This window comes from Zalophus californianus, chromosome 10 (assembly GCF_009762305.2).
Source record: "Zalophus californianus isolate mZalCal1 chromosome 10, mZalCal1.pri.v2, whole genome shotgun sequence".
NCBI classification, from domain to species: domain Eukaryota; kingdom Metazoa; phylum Chordata; class Mammalia; order Carnivora; family Otariidae; genus Zalophus; species Zalophus californianus.
In genome coordinates, this window is record NC_045604.1 from 105,736,064 (window position 1) to 105,750,522 (window position 14,459).

Consider the following 14,459-nt stretch of genomic DNA (forward strand, 5'->3'; position numbering starts at 1 on the left):
TTCAGGAAGTCCTGGGCATTACCCGTCCCAGAGGGAATCCCTTCATCTTACCTTACAGGTAAGTCCTTCCCAGGAGTCCTTCCCCGTGGAGTTTTTGTCTCCAGACATTTCTCTGCCGCAGTGGAGGCTCCAGACACCCTGGTCCGGGGCATCTATAATAAAGATTGATAAGCTGACCTTGGTCTTGAATGAGACATCGATTACAAAGGAGAGGCGACCGGGAGAGTCAAAAGTCCCCTGAAGTACAACAGCAAGACAGGGCGTTTGGCAAGCTGAGCAGGAGAGAAGGGTGTGTTTTCCTAGCCAGCATCGGGGATTCTCCTTGCTGATTGCCCAGGGGTTCTTACTTCTTCACGTTAGGGGAGTCTGGTCTAATGGACCGTCTGGGGAAATATCTGATCAACGATCCCATTTTGGCTACAAGTGCGGCCGGGAGGGTGGGGTCATGGGCTCGCTATCAGAGGCTAAGCCGAGCGATGACAAGTCATTCCAAGTCGGGTATCCTACCCTCTCTCATTGTACCGTGGACCTGTGAGTGGGAGGTGGGATCAGTTTGCACAAGCTCCGTTGATCCGATAGCATTTTATGACCGACCAAGGCAGACCAGGTGGTGGGGTTTGGTGGGGTTTTCTTTGGGAACTGCTCTGCATTTCACTGTTGAGACGCTTGCCTCCCACCCACCCCTCCCCCTCCTTTGGACGTGGTGGTGTTTTCCTTCAAAAAAAACAGGCTCCCTTCTAGGAAAAAAGGAGAAATGACCCCCCTGGCCCTCGGGCTGTCCTCTGGAGCCTGATCTATTTAAGACATGTTCTCTTCAAACAAATCATGCCCCAGTTTCTCCGAGGGCCGCCTCTTGCCCTTCTGCCCTCGGCCACCGCCCGTGTGCATTTGACACCAGCTCAGGAATCTTGTAGCTTCTCGCCTCTCCATTCCCGGCGGGATTTGTTATTCAGCATTTCAAAGCGGAGACTTGTTTGCACCTCTTGTTTCAAACAATAGACCAAATTTCCTGTCGCTGCTTCTCTTAAAAACTGCCTGCCTCGCGCTCCCGGGGAACAATTGTAGCGGCTACTGGGCTGATGAAGAAACGAGCTAAATCCTCACCTACCCTCCTTCTCAGAGAGCACGGGGCCCTGGGGCAGAGAAGGTCACGGGCGTGGACATCAGACGGGACAGACCTGGGGGCCAAACCCTAGGCTCTGCCGCGATGCAGCTGGGCAACTTTGAGCTGGTGGCTGAACCTCTCTGAGAACGTGGCCTCCCCTGTAACAGCTGAACCATAGCTAGCCCGTCCTACCAGGCTGTGGTGAATTGAGCAATAATGATGCAGCAAGCTCCTGCCTCCTGATGGAAGTTAAAAGAACATTCCCCGATTCTCGGCAGCCCAGATCCAAATCTAGATGCAGCATGCTCTTTCTCTCTGTGTCCTTGGGCTCAAATTGCTTAAACTCTGTGCCTACACTTCCTCATCTGTAAAATAGAATAATCATGGTACCTACCTTGGGGGGATTAAACAAAGCCTCAGACTTGGGCTCGGACCTCACCCAGTGAAGATTTACTTTCCCACAGCAACCCTGTTTTACTTTCTACTGCCTATAATTCTTTTCTTTGCTGTTACAATTTTTGTTTACCAGCCCAGATCCGTCATAGAATGTTCATAGCCCACTGCGAGTGTGATATTTGTTCATACTTTCTGGTTCCAGGAGTATGGTTTTCGCTTAATTCCAGGATAATGAAACTGCCCAGGGAAGGGATCCGTAGCACCAGGGTTTCAGGGCAGTGAATCTCCTCTGTATGATACTGCAATGGTCCATACATGACCTTATGCACATCTCCAGACTCATAGACTATGCACCACCAAGTGAACACTTATGTAAACTGTGGACTTCCGTTCATAATAATGCATCATATGGGTCCTTCGCTGTAACAAATGTACCCCACTGACGCAAGATGTTAAAGATGGGGGAGAGTGGGGGAGGGGCAGGAGGTAGATGGGAATTCTCTGTACCATCTGTTCAGTTTGTCTGTACATCTAAAACTGTTCTCAAGAATAAAGCTTCTCAATTTAAAAAGAAAAAGGTGAAGCAGGTACTGTTGTCTATTGCCACCCCCTCCTAACACACCCACGAATGATGACCAGCAGCCAGGAAAGTGAGCATCGCGATCTCCGTGGATGACCTGAAATTAACCGTTTTCTGGTCGGCAGGTCCTATGCCGACAACAGAGAGCCAGCTTTGCCCGTGGAGGTAGAGAACCAGACTGGAGGCTGTCTCGGTGGGGCGGGGGGGTGGGGGGGGCGTGTCTCAGGATCAAGGTCCCTTCAGTGTCTCATAAGTTCTGGAATAGACAGTGCTGGGAGCAGAGGTCCCTTATCTCCGTCCTGCGTTCACAGAGCAGGAGGGACCATCGGTCCCTCTGAGTCCTGGGCTCTTCTGTAACCACAGTAATGGACTTGTCTTTCTCAGGCTCTTGAGCCACTGGCTTATGAAGCCTACTGACTTCCAAGACATGGTTCAGTGGTCGAGTGAATCCCTGAAGCTTCTCTCTGGTCCAAAACCTCTAAAGCCCCAACTCAATGAAAAAAAGCAGTGAATCTCAGGGAATAAAAACAGGCTTCCGACCCACCACAAATCCCACTGAGCAACTGAGGTCTGATGGTTTAGTGTCCTGAGGCCAACATTACAATCACCCTGAAGTAAAAAGCAACCACAGAAAGGACAGCAGAAACACCACAAACATATTTTAAATAACAGACGGAAACTTGCCCAGCATAGCCTATCTGGTTGCCAAGTCCCCAAAACTCTTACCCTGTTGCGGCTGAATTTTCAAGGCATGTCACCAATTAATAAAAACATCAATTTAGATATATTCACACAGTGTGTCATGGGAGGGGGTTGGCACCATTTATTGTCATCAGGCATTAAGATTGCTAAGATCCAACGGAAGCCAAATCATAAGGCAATGGCATTTGATATGAAATGCAGTGTTGGGAATTATAGGAGATAATTATCGCAAGTTGTCCTAGCAGCATGATTTAATGGAGAAAGCACAAAATGGTGAAGCAGAACACGTGGGGTCCGATCAGGCCCTGCCGCTCGCTGGCTGTGTCACTCCTTCGAGCCTCTCTTTCCCTGTCTGCAAAATAGGGGCAAACTTGCCTCATGGACCTGTTGCAGAGGATATTTAGGATAGAACATGTCCAGTGTCTGGGAAGGTACCTAGCTCATGTCCCAGCACAGTCTGGTTTCCTTCCTTAAAACAGTTGTAGATTGTTATGAATGATGTTTCTTTAAGATTTCGCCTGAGCCCAGTAAGACAGAGTAGGTGAAAAATAAACATGAAATGATATATCAGTGACATCTTCTCTATTTTGCTTTGCCATTTCCAAGTTCTTGGTGTAAATAATTTATAGTGTTAAAAATGAGTTAACAGCAGGTCTTTGAAGGACAGAAGAAAATCCTTTCAAAAATGAATAGTCTTCATAATGAGGGACTGCTGAGTGGAGGAAAAACTTAGAATTTAGACAAGCATCTTTTACATAGTTATTAATCTGGTTGGATAGGATTTTTAATAATTAAATGGTATTACTGCAATATAAGTGATATTTTATTAAGCTTAAATGAAATGTACATTTAGGAACTTAATTTGAAACATCGCCTGCTTTGTTGTTCTGTTTTTCATAATTGCATATATTTGGAAATTATGTTTTATTTCCTGCACCGCATTATCTGCCTACAGACGTAGCCTTTTGCTTTATTTATAGGAATGTTATTTCTTGTGTTATAAGGAAATTGATATGAAAGCTCTAAATGACAAACTCCAAAGTTAGCTTCAAGTTTCTGACTAATCACTAATGAAATATCCATAACTGATGAGGAAGAAATCATAAATTGCTAGGAAACACAACTTCATTTCATAAACGTCTCCTGTTTGTTTGATGGCTTTGGAAATTTCTTTGTCGTTTGGAAATCAATACAACAGACACCTAAACACCAGACTTAGCTGCTCAACCTGAGATGAAATAAAAGATTGAAGGCTCCTCCATCATCAGCTGTCGATTGCTGAAGATCATATTGCTGAATGCGATCAGTTTTTTTCCTCTGTCCAAACATTACTCAGCCTCCACAAACTCTCGTTAAGGGCCAGATGCACACACATTATGGCTGTGAATTCACAGCACGGGGAACCGGAGAGCTGGTGGTTATCGGTTTAGTTGATCGATACGGACAGGATGGTGACGGATCCCCACCACCACCACCCCCGCCCTCCCATTTCTCCCATTTTGAGACTAAGTTATGCACGCTGATGACCCAGACAGCACGGATTAATCAGCTAGCCTAACTTTTTCTTCTGTGCCAACACTCTTCCTTCTTCCAATAGCTTCTCAGCAGAAGGAGCCCGTGGAATGATGCATCTCAGCTGGGGCTCTGCTTCCAACTCCCTCCTGCTTTGCCTCTGGAGCTTGGGCAATAGCTGCATCCTCCCAAAACCATGGCCTCCACCTGGCCAGCCCCTCACCAGCCGTCCCTCCTTCCTTCCCTCCCCTGTGGCTCCATCTGTCTCAACCCCCACCCCCCTGCCCCTTCCGGCCGGGGGTAGTTATAGCTTCCTGCTGCTGCTAGTCTCAGGGGGCCCAACACCCCCTGTTGAAGCCCTCAGTTTTGCCCACACCTTGTATCTAGTCCCCAGTTAACTTCTCTTGAATCATGTGTTTGATTCTTGTTTTCTAGTAGTTCCCTGACCGATAGAGCAGGAATTGGGAAACATGTATTTAACTTATATGTAAATAAACGAAAAGGCATACCGAGAACATGGATGCAACTCAGCAAAGTGATACTCAGGGTTTCGTTCATTTCTTCCCCCTGTTGTCAGGACGCAGAATACCAAGCTTTTAAAGTGTCCCTGGTTTGCTTGTCTTTTCTGCTAACCCCCAGCGGCAACGAGGCTGGGACAGGGTCTGTCTTCCTCCCTCTCGCTGTTTTGTCACCGGGGCCTGGCTCTGTCAATGATGATGCGTTGAATGAATGAAGCCATCAACCCATCTTATTCATCAAGACCATCTCTTGCTGGGGCCGAAGTGGTGGTCCTTTGCCCTTCTGATCTGAGGGCATTTAGCTCAGAGGATTAAGGGAGAAGCCACTAAGGCAACATGCTGGAAGGGCTAGGACCCCTGCCCCCCGAAGCACATAGAGTAGAATAGGGCTATGAAGGATTGCAGACTCTCTTGCAAATGGTCAGATCCAGCTTTAATAGACCCTCTTGGAGGCGAAGGAAAAGTAGCATCTCAGCTCCCATGAGAATTCATACATTTTAAATCTTGAACGTGGAGATCACTTGGGAACAGTCATCACTGAGAGGATGGGACAGGGAGGGGAATACAACACAGGCTTTGGAGCAGGGCACACCTGGGTGTGAATCCCTGCTCCATCACGGTCCAGCTAGGTAACTGTGGGCCAGTCACGGACGCTGAATGCCGGGGGGGGGGGGGGAGAGGGGGAAGGGTGTCTCTTGATCTGCAAAGTGGCAATAATTCCATAGACCCTCGGCACCAGTGGGCTTAGATTTTACGGGTTCCCGGATTTGAGACCAACCCTGAAGGTCTGTGATCGGGGCTAATTTTGCAGTTTCACGGGGAGCCAGTGGGCAAGTGCATGGGAGCTGGTCATTTTGCCAAAGAATTCTCTAACAGATGGTCAGGCATCCTTACTGGGCCACACTCACCACTGTGGACCCATTTTGAGGGGCAAAGCTATGCTACAGTATATTTGGTGACCTTGTGCTTTGGAGGAAGGACGAGTTAAAACGTGTAGTGGGGAATACATGAAGTGTTATGTGTGTAAGTACCTGGGGTGCTGTCTGGTACATAGCAGACACTCAAATTCTTGGGAGCTCGGACTCATCATTGTGCTTCCAATTTGATGTTATCAGTCTGCCCTTGGTGTGCTGGGCATGTCTCAAGCCCTCTGGCCAAGCTAAAAGGAGACAGACCAGGCCTTGTGGAAGGCAGCCCCCTCCCCTCCGAGAGGGCACGGCTGGGCTGGGCTGCACTGGGTCTTAGGTAGGGCTGGGAAAAAGGAGATGAGAAGATGATTAAGAAATCAGGTCTGGGGGCGCCTGGGTGGCTCAGTGGGTTGAGCATCTGCCTTTGGCTCAGGTCAGGATCCCAGGGTCCTGTTTCTCCTTCTCCCTCTGCTGCTCCCCCTGCTTCTGCTCTCTCTCTAATAAATAAGATCTTAAAAAGAAATCACGTCTACATGGCCTGGGTCCTGCTTGCAGCTTCTAAGTCACGGACACAATAGAAGTGGACATCAGGTGGCTAGATGCTGGCCTCACATTCAGAAAGAAAGGAAGCAGGGCACCAGTGGCCCAGACCCCTCTGCTTTTCATGTCCCTTCCAAGCAACTAAGCTCGGCTTTCATCTTCTCAACTGCGCAGGACACAGGGACCAAAATCATCCACCTGACGCTCCACAGGGCTCACCTGGGTGAGCATCCTGAAATACTCTTGCTTGGCCTGTCTCCTAACTTTTTAGTTTCTCCTTTGTTTTCCCTTGAGCTAAAGCTCTCAGCCCCCGCTGACTATCTCAGCCTCCATCCTGGAGTCACTGCTCCAGGCACGCCAGACTCTTCCCTGCTTGGGTAACACACACACACACACACACACACACACACACACACACGCACGCACGCACGCACGCACAGTATAGCCCCAGCATGGTCAGCGTCCACACTGATTGGTCAGAGCCCTTCCATCCTGATGGGCTAGTTGCTAGCGTTTTCTAACACCAGACACCAGATTTGTCACTGACTCCTTTCTTTGCCCAGACTTTAACCACCCCCATGCAAGGGGCAGGCAAGTCTTCCTGCCTGAGGTTCAGCCAGCCACTCTCTGGGATAGGCAGATGGCCCCGACATTCAAGGTCAACGCCATCTTTTGGCCCCAGATGCGTGTCCCACAGATTTCATCCCAGACTCGAAAGTTATCTGCCAACTGTTTGTCTAGCCATATTCCAGTTATTTTTCAGTTTTGGCCACTGGACTGAGCTGTTTGAGGATAGGGACCTTGCCTCTTCTCTCTTTGCATTCCCACCACCTACAAGCCGGGACGTAGTAGGTAAGTTTAGTAAACACATGAGGAAGGAAGGAAGGAGCCAGGTTCCTGCTTCCATTAAGAGTCCAAGGTCAGAGATCATGAGGTCTGAGTGGATCTCACAGTGCTCATTTTCAGGGTCTGTCTTCGAGTTTGAGAACGGGAGAACCATACCGGCCACCGCCATTGCATTCATGGGTGACCTGCCGAGCGCCGGTTCCCCACGATGTCCTGAGCACCTTCCAAACATCTGGCGCCTGTGTGAAAGGAGCCGGGCGAGGCCTGGAGCCAGCATGAGGCCATCAGTGAGCTCTGAACCTGATAAAATCCTGACAGTCCCAGAAGCCGAGCTGGACTGGGGCGTGAGATCATCAGATGCCTGAGATACTTGAATCAACTTGTTCACAGCCTTCCCCGGTCATGTTTTTCATAATTCATGATTCACAGGAGATTTTTAACAACAAAAACACTCAGATTAAATTTTTATATGAGATGTTTTTCACTCCTCATACAAGCGTTATCAACCATTTTGATCACAAAAAAGAAAAAAAAACAACTTCTGCCTACTTCCATAATTATTTGAGGGTTTTTTTGGCCTGGTTTTTTTTTTTTTTTTACTTGTTTTTCCACTTAATTTGATTTGGAGACAGGAACTATGGGTAGTGAAAGGTGGCTTTAAATTGTGGCTTCTCAGGTGACTCAGGCAATCTGATGATCCAATTCACTTTCGTTGGCGGGACAGGACAGGACATCATGTATTATTGACCAAAAAAAAAAAAAAGCTTCAGCGAATACCCTAAAGTCAGTTTCCCTTCTTTTATGCTGAAAGAATACTTAAAGGGATAGTCAGTCTCTTTCTATTCTGTGTATATCGATGTTTTTCAGTGGCTGCTGCACATAACCAACAAGGGACATATCCTAACTTTGCGGAAAATCCCATCTCTTTGAGTAAAAAGTGACTTCACCAATTCTCCAATGACACTTGTTACGATTACCATCCTAAAACCCTCCAACTGATCTTTATTTCTCGACTGTCAGAGTTGCTGCTTCTTCAGGGGTGAGCCTTGTGCCCAGATGCCTTCAAATGGCAGAAGGGGAGAAAAAATATTTAAAAACAAGGAGGAACGAATTTTATGTTATGTGGATTGTATCTCCATTTTCAGGCTGTTTTAAAAGAAAAAAAAAACACAAGGAAAAAACAGGAGACAAGGCAAGGATCAGGTTCCTCCTTCTTATGCCAGAAATGTGTTATAATGCAGCTATTTTAAAGATTATCCCTATTACAGTCCTTTGGAAACAAGTCTGCCTTCTTTTTTAATTAACTCTACCCCTAATGCGGGGCTCGAACTCATGACTCTGAGATCAAGAGTTGCATGCTCTACCGACTAAGCCAGCCCAGCACCCCATAAGTCTGCTTTCTGTTTTATCTGTGCTGTGAGGCCAGGAGGACAGGCTCATTCCTTGGAGGTGAAGCTCCTTGCTGTTAGCAGGTGGAAAGTGGACCTCCAGCCTTTTGGAAGGGAAGGGCAACATGGTGAATGATGGGGCCACTGCCCAGACCCTCCCTCCATGACTGACACCCTCAGGCTCCCAGCTGCTGGGGGTGCTGGTGGCCCACAGCGTTCAGCTGAATCCTTTCTCAAGGACTGCCCTCCCTGCCCCCCAAAACAGCCACCTTGCTCAAGGTCATGCTCCTCCCTGGGAGGCAGCCCCCAGCTCAAGAGGCCCAGCCCCCTTTATAATCCTGGAGGCCCACCTGGCCCACCTGCCTCAAGGGGTGACAATTCTCATGGGTTATCCCAGGTCCAGAGGACGCCATAGGATTGGCTGAGGTCTTTTTGTGACTTTATCCCAGCTCAACCCTTCCTCCTGCTCAAGCCTGCTTTCCTTAAAAATATGGATCCAGAAGTAACGATCCATTCCCAGTAGACTTCCTGCCCACGAGTCTCTGCTTCAGAGTCTGCTTCCTGGAAAACCTGACCTAACTCGGGCAGGGAGCGGCGGAGTGGCTGGGGAGGGGTCCGGGGGTGCCTCTCAAGGGTAAAGCTCTAAGAACACGACTGATGACTCTTGGGCCAAGAGCTACCCTTATGTTTCTTCTTCTGTCTTTTTTAACAGCTTTATTAAGATAAACTCACATATCACACAGTCTACCCACTTAGATGGTATCATTCCATGGTATTTGGCATGCTCACTGAGTTGTACAACCATCACTTTAATCGGTTCTAGAACATTCTCACCACCCCAAAAAGAAACTCCATGCCCATTAGCAGGCACTCCCTATTCCTCTCCAACCCCTCTGCCCCAGCCCCTGGCAACCATTAATTGCTTTCTATCTCTAGAGATTTGCCTGTTCTGGACATTTTTTTTTTTAAAGATTTTTTATTTATTCATTTGTCAGAGAGAGAGAGAGAGAGAGCACAAGCAGAGGGAGAAGCAGGCTCCCCGCCGAGCAAGGAGCCCGACGCGGAACTCGATCCCAGGACCCCAGGATCATGACCTGAGCCGAAGGCAGACGCTCAACCGACCGAGCCACCCAGGCGTCCCTGTTCTGGACATTTCATATAAATGACCTCTTAGGATCTGTGGTGTTTTGTGTCTGGCTTCTTTCACTTGGCATAGTGTTTTCAAGCCTCATCCATACTTTCTAGGGCTGGATAATATTCCAGTGTGTGGATGCATTGCGTTTTGTTTTTCCATTCACTAAGGGATGGATGTTTGGGTTGTTTCCCCTGTTTGGCTATGGCGAGTCATGTTGCTCTTTGTGTCCACATTTCTGTGGGACTATATGCTTTCCCGTCTTTTGAGTACATACCTAGGAGAGGAATTGCTGGGTCATAGGTTAACTCCATGTTTAACCTTTTGATTAACTGCAGACTGTTTTCCAAAGCAGCAGTACCCTGTGAGGTTCCTACCAGCCTTGTAGCCCTCATGCTTCTTGAATAGGTTTCCCCTGTGGGGGGTTTTCTGGAACATGCATTCTTTACTCCCTTCCCATCCTCACCGCTCACCCATTTCCAATGATCTTCTGCTTTATAATCCCGAAGGCCCACCTGAAACCTCACCTCCTCTAGGAAGCCCTCCCTGATTACCTCAGCCCTCTCTCTGTGTACTGGTTGCTTTCTTTTCATGGTACGACATGGGGAGGGGCCCTGTGCTTGGCCCATCTCTGTGCCCCCTGCACCAGACCTGGTACCTGGCAAGAGAAGGGAAGCCTTCTTGAAAATGGTGGCTGGACCTGGTGGATGGAGTTCAAATATTGATGGGGAGTGTGCAGGAGTGTGCTGGGCTTGGAGAATGGAGGGAGCCTTAAGCAACAAAGGACAACTGGGCAGAAACAAGTTCCTGTTCACGGATCCCTTTGGCCCTGTCCAGCCAGTTTCCTGTGGGCACAATAGCATTCCCGTAACTTGCTCTCTTTTGTTCACCTTGACTGTGGAAGGGAGCTTTAGCTGTATTTTCTGAAGCCGACTGACCACACTAGCTCCAGCCTCCATGGAAACGTTTTGGGGCCGAGCTTTCCAAAACAGCATGACTCCAAGTGGCCCCAGGAGCCTCAGCGAACAGGGTCGGAAGCAACCAGTGTCACGCTGTTCATCATAAGACCGAAAGCCACTATTCTATCAGGAAACAAGTGGGGTGTGGGGGGAGGGTGTTGGGGGGGTACCCCGTAGAGGGAGGCTCTCTGACTCCTTTTCTGCCTTCCCTGGTCCAAGCGAACCGGGACCTCTGGGGACTTAACTCACCTGATCATGGGATCACAGAAGTGAGGCACATGGGGCTGGAAGACATGCCAAGAGTCAGCTAGACTTAAGGGTGGTCCTGGGATCAACAGTACTGGCATCACCTGGAAGGTGGGTCGAAATGCAGAGTCTCAGTCCTACCTTGGGCCTGCTGAGTCAAGATCTGCATTTTTTTTTAAAGATTTTATTTTTATTTATTTGAGAAAGAGCGAGAGATCTCTCAGAAGGAGAGGGAGAAGCAGGCTCCCTGAGGAGCAGGGAGCCCAATGTGGGGCTTGAATCCAGGACCCCGAGATCGTGACCCGAGCCGAAGGCAGACGCCCAACCGACTGAGCCACGCAGGCACCCCAAGATCTGCCTTTTAACAAGGTCCCCAGGTGACTGATGGCTCATTAAAGGACAAATGCTTCCCTGTCGTACCCTGACCACTGACCACCAGACCTCCACCCTCATCCTTCCCAATTAGCCTGGTCCATCTCTTCAGGCACCACCGGAAGGTTCCCCCTTCACAGGAGCTGAACACACACGGGTTCTAGCGCCACACCTTGGACCCATTCACAGTAGGCTTGATCTCTCCCATATGAGACCCATCAAACAGGGTGGACCCTCCTGCTACTTCTGAGCTAACTGGTAAGATCATGAGCAAAGAGTACAACATGCTTCTCAGAAGCAGTGTGAACACACCTTCTGGAAGCTCCCAGGAGTAGAGGAAATGGGGCAGAAGGCAGTGACGGAGCTGCATGTACCTGTTTGGATCCAGTCAAGGTCTGAATCCTTTGCTGGCAAGTTTGGCCTTGTGCAGGTATTTAGAAGAAAACTGTAAACATCCTTGGCCTCCTCATCCAAAAGCTGCTGGAAGTTAGTTCACAAATACCTTATTATCACGCAAGTGTTCTGCGAAAGAGAGAAATGCCAATATACCCATTTTACAAATCAGTAAAAGAAATCACACGGAGACTGGCCCCTCGCTCAGAGGCGCTGGAGCTTGAACTGGAACCGGAACTGGGAGCCTGGCCCGCCAGCCTCTCGCTCTGGCCAGTAGGGATGGGGAGTGACGACTCTTGTCATCAGTGAGCTGGCACGGATGCCGAAACTGAGCCATTTGCCCAGGGAATGCAGTTTAGATAAACTCCAAGATGCACACGAGATGGAAATAGAGACTGAGCGGGAGCATATACCACACTTTGCCCACAAGAGATGCAACACATTTTCATAGCTGAAATTTACATAGTTCTTTATTCATGAAATTATGAACAGCTGCTATTTTGCTGCATTCCCAAGAAGAGTTGAAAAGGCAGCAGAGAAGAGAACAGACATGCTAGGCAAACTCCATCTGCCCCTCGAGTCTAACACTTTCTTTCCTGCAGATAGCAGACAATGGGGTTACCAGATGTCATTGCCTGCTTGGGAAGGACCCAGAAATTCTGTGTGACCGTGAGCCAGCCAGCACAGGCGATGCCTTTTCTTCCTCTGAAAATGAGAAATATACCCACTCCCGGCCACTTCTCAATGGCCGTTCTAAGACAGGCTCTTCCCAAAGGAATGCTGACGATGGTGCATTCTCAGGGAAACTTCAGAACTGTCACCTGGCCCGGACCCATGTCCATGCACCATGGCTTCTTGCTGGCTTTTGAAGGGGGCTTTCCAGTGTGCGAGTCTCCTGCATGCCCGTCGCCACCCGTGGGCCTCTTACTACAGGGCGGGACACTGAAGCCCGACCCCCAAATTGACAGCATGAGATCCCCCAGCCGGTAGGCTCATGTTCTCATCGTGCTTGTGTCCATGGAATGGGACAGTGTGGGCTAAATGTCCCGAGTAGGTCCTCTGGCCCTCCAAACCATCATGAAGCACCCCCTTCCCAACATGAGTATCCCAGAAAGCACTTCCTGCCCCCCAGGCCCAGCCTCTGTCTCACGCAGTTCTCTTGCCAAACTCCCATTGGACACTTGCGTGTCTCTTTCCCCCTTGGCCACCCAAAGTTCCCCTCGGAAATCAAGAGGGACCTCATCCTCCCATCATGGCTGGGGGGGGGTGCATTGAATGCCAGAGACATCATAAACTGCCTTTCCCTTTCCCTGCATTTGTCTCTGGATCTTTATTTCAGAGGCCACAGCATGGCTTCCCAAGGCCACTAAGGACAGAACCGTTTGGAAGGTCATCCGGCAGGAAGAAGCTGGGTTGGGACAGATCCAGTAGAAAAGGCCCCTGGACCATCTCGGGGTGGGGGGGGGCCCTCGGGTTGTAGGCGTGAGAATGGCCAGCAGCCATGCACACTGGTTAACGGGAGGATGTGTTTTTCTTGTTTTTCTGAGAGCAGCCTGCTTCTCCACACCTTGAGGCTGAAATTAAAGCAGGGAGGGGCACATTCTGAGAGATGTCGTAAGGGAGATCAATTACCCCACTTTCTTTGCCAATGCAAGCAACTGGGCTGCCATCGTCGAAAGTCAAAATACCGGGAGGGTAACAAGGGGGTATCTTATCTCCTTTTAGCTTGTTTGTGCATTGGGTGCTTTCACTCTTGCTCTCTCTGAATAGGAGAGAAAGGGAAAGTCAGGTGGGCAGCTTTGTGTCTCTTGAGCTTGATCAGAGACCCTGTAGGGCTGGTATAAACTCCAAATCCAGGATGCTGGGTCTGGACGAGGGTTGGTGATCTCTGACATTACCTTCTGGGCTTTGATCTTTATCAAGGCAAGGCAGGAAAAGTTGGATATGATTTTGTCTCCATGTCAGGTTCTGATAGTTAAAGACACGGAGCCGCAGGTGATTAGTTTGACCCTGAGAGGCCACTTTCTTTTTTTTTTTTTTTTAAAGATTTTATTTATTTATTTGAGAGAGAGAGAGAGAGAGAGAGCACGAGAGGGGGGAGGGTCAGAGGGAGAAGCAGACTCCCCGCTGAGCAGGAAGCCCGATGTGGGACTCGATCCCGGGACTCCAGGATCATGACCTGAGCCGAAGGCAGCCGCCTAACCAACTGAGCCACCCAGGCGCCCGAGAGGCCACTTTCTGATGAGGAGTTAGCAAGCACCCAGCTAGCACCCACTGTGCAAGAAAGGGGGTGGGGTTCTGCTCTCTGGAGATGGGCTTTGGGAATGAGAGTCAAGCTTCCCTGCCTGGGCGTCATCTGGGGACAGAGGGGCCCGTGGGCCAAGGGTTGGGCACAGTGTGTACAGTTGTGAATGCTGCCCCTTCCATCCATCAGCCGCGTGGCCTTGGGCCGGTCCCTTCAGTCCTCCATTCTTAGCTTCCTCTAATGTAAGAAAGAGATGACTGTCCAGATGCCTCCCTTGTTGGGCAGTTGCATATCTCAACTGTGACAGTGTGTTTGAAGCACTTTGCAAAGTGTGTGTCTGGGTGCAGCTGGGAGCTTTCTCATGGGGAGGAGGCCAGTGGATTAATTTCCTCCTTAACCTGGAAGGCTGGACCTCCATGTTCTGCGCCAGGCACTTTGGGGATCTTGTCAGCAACCCCCGGTCTATCACACCAATTGACAAACAGGACACCAGTGTGGAGCAGATCGTCACGTTGGCCCCAGAAAGTTGCCATGGGGAAAAAGATCAATGGAGGGTCCCAGTTCCAGGCTGGCTAGGTTACCCCATGCTGTCGCCTGAAAGATAGACTTGCTCAGCC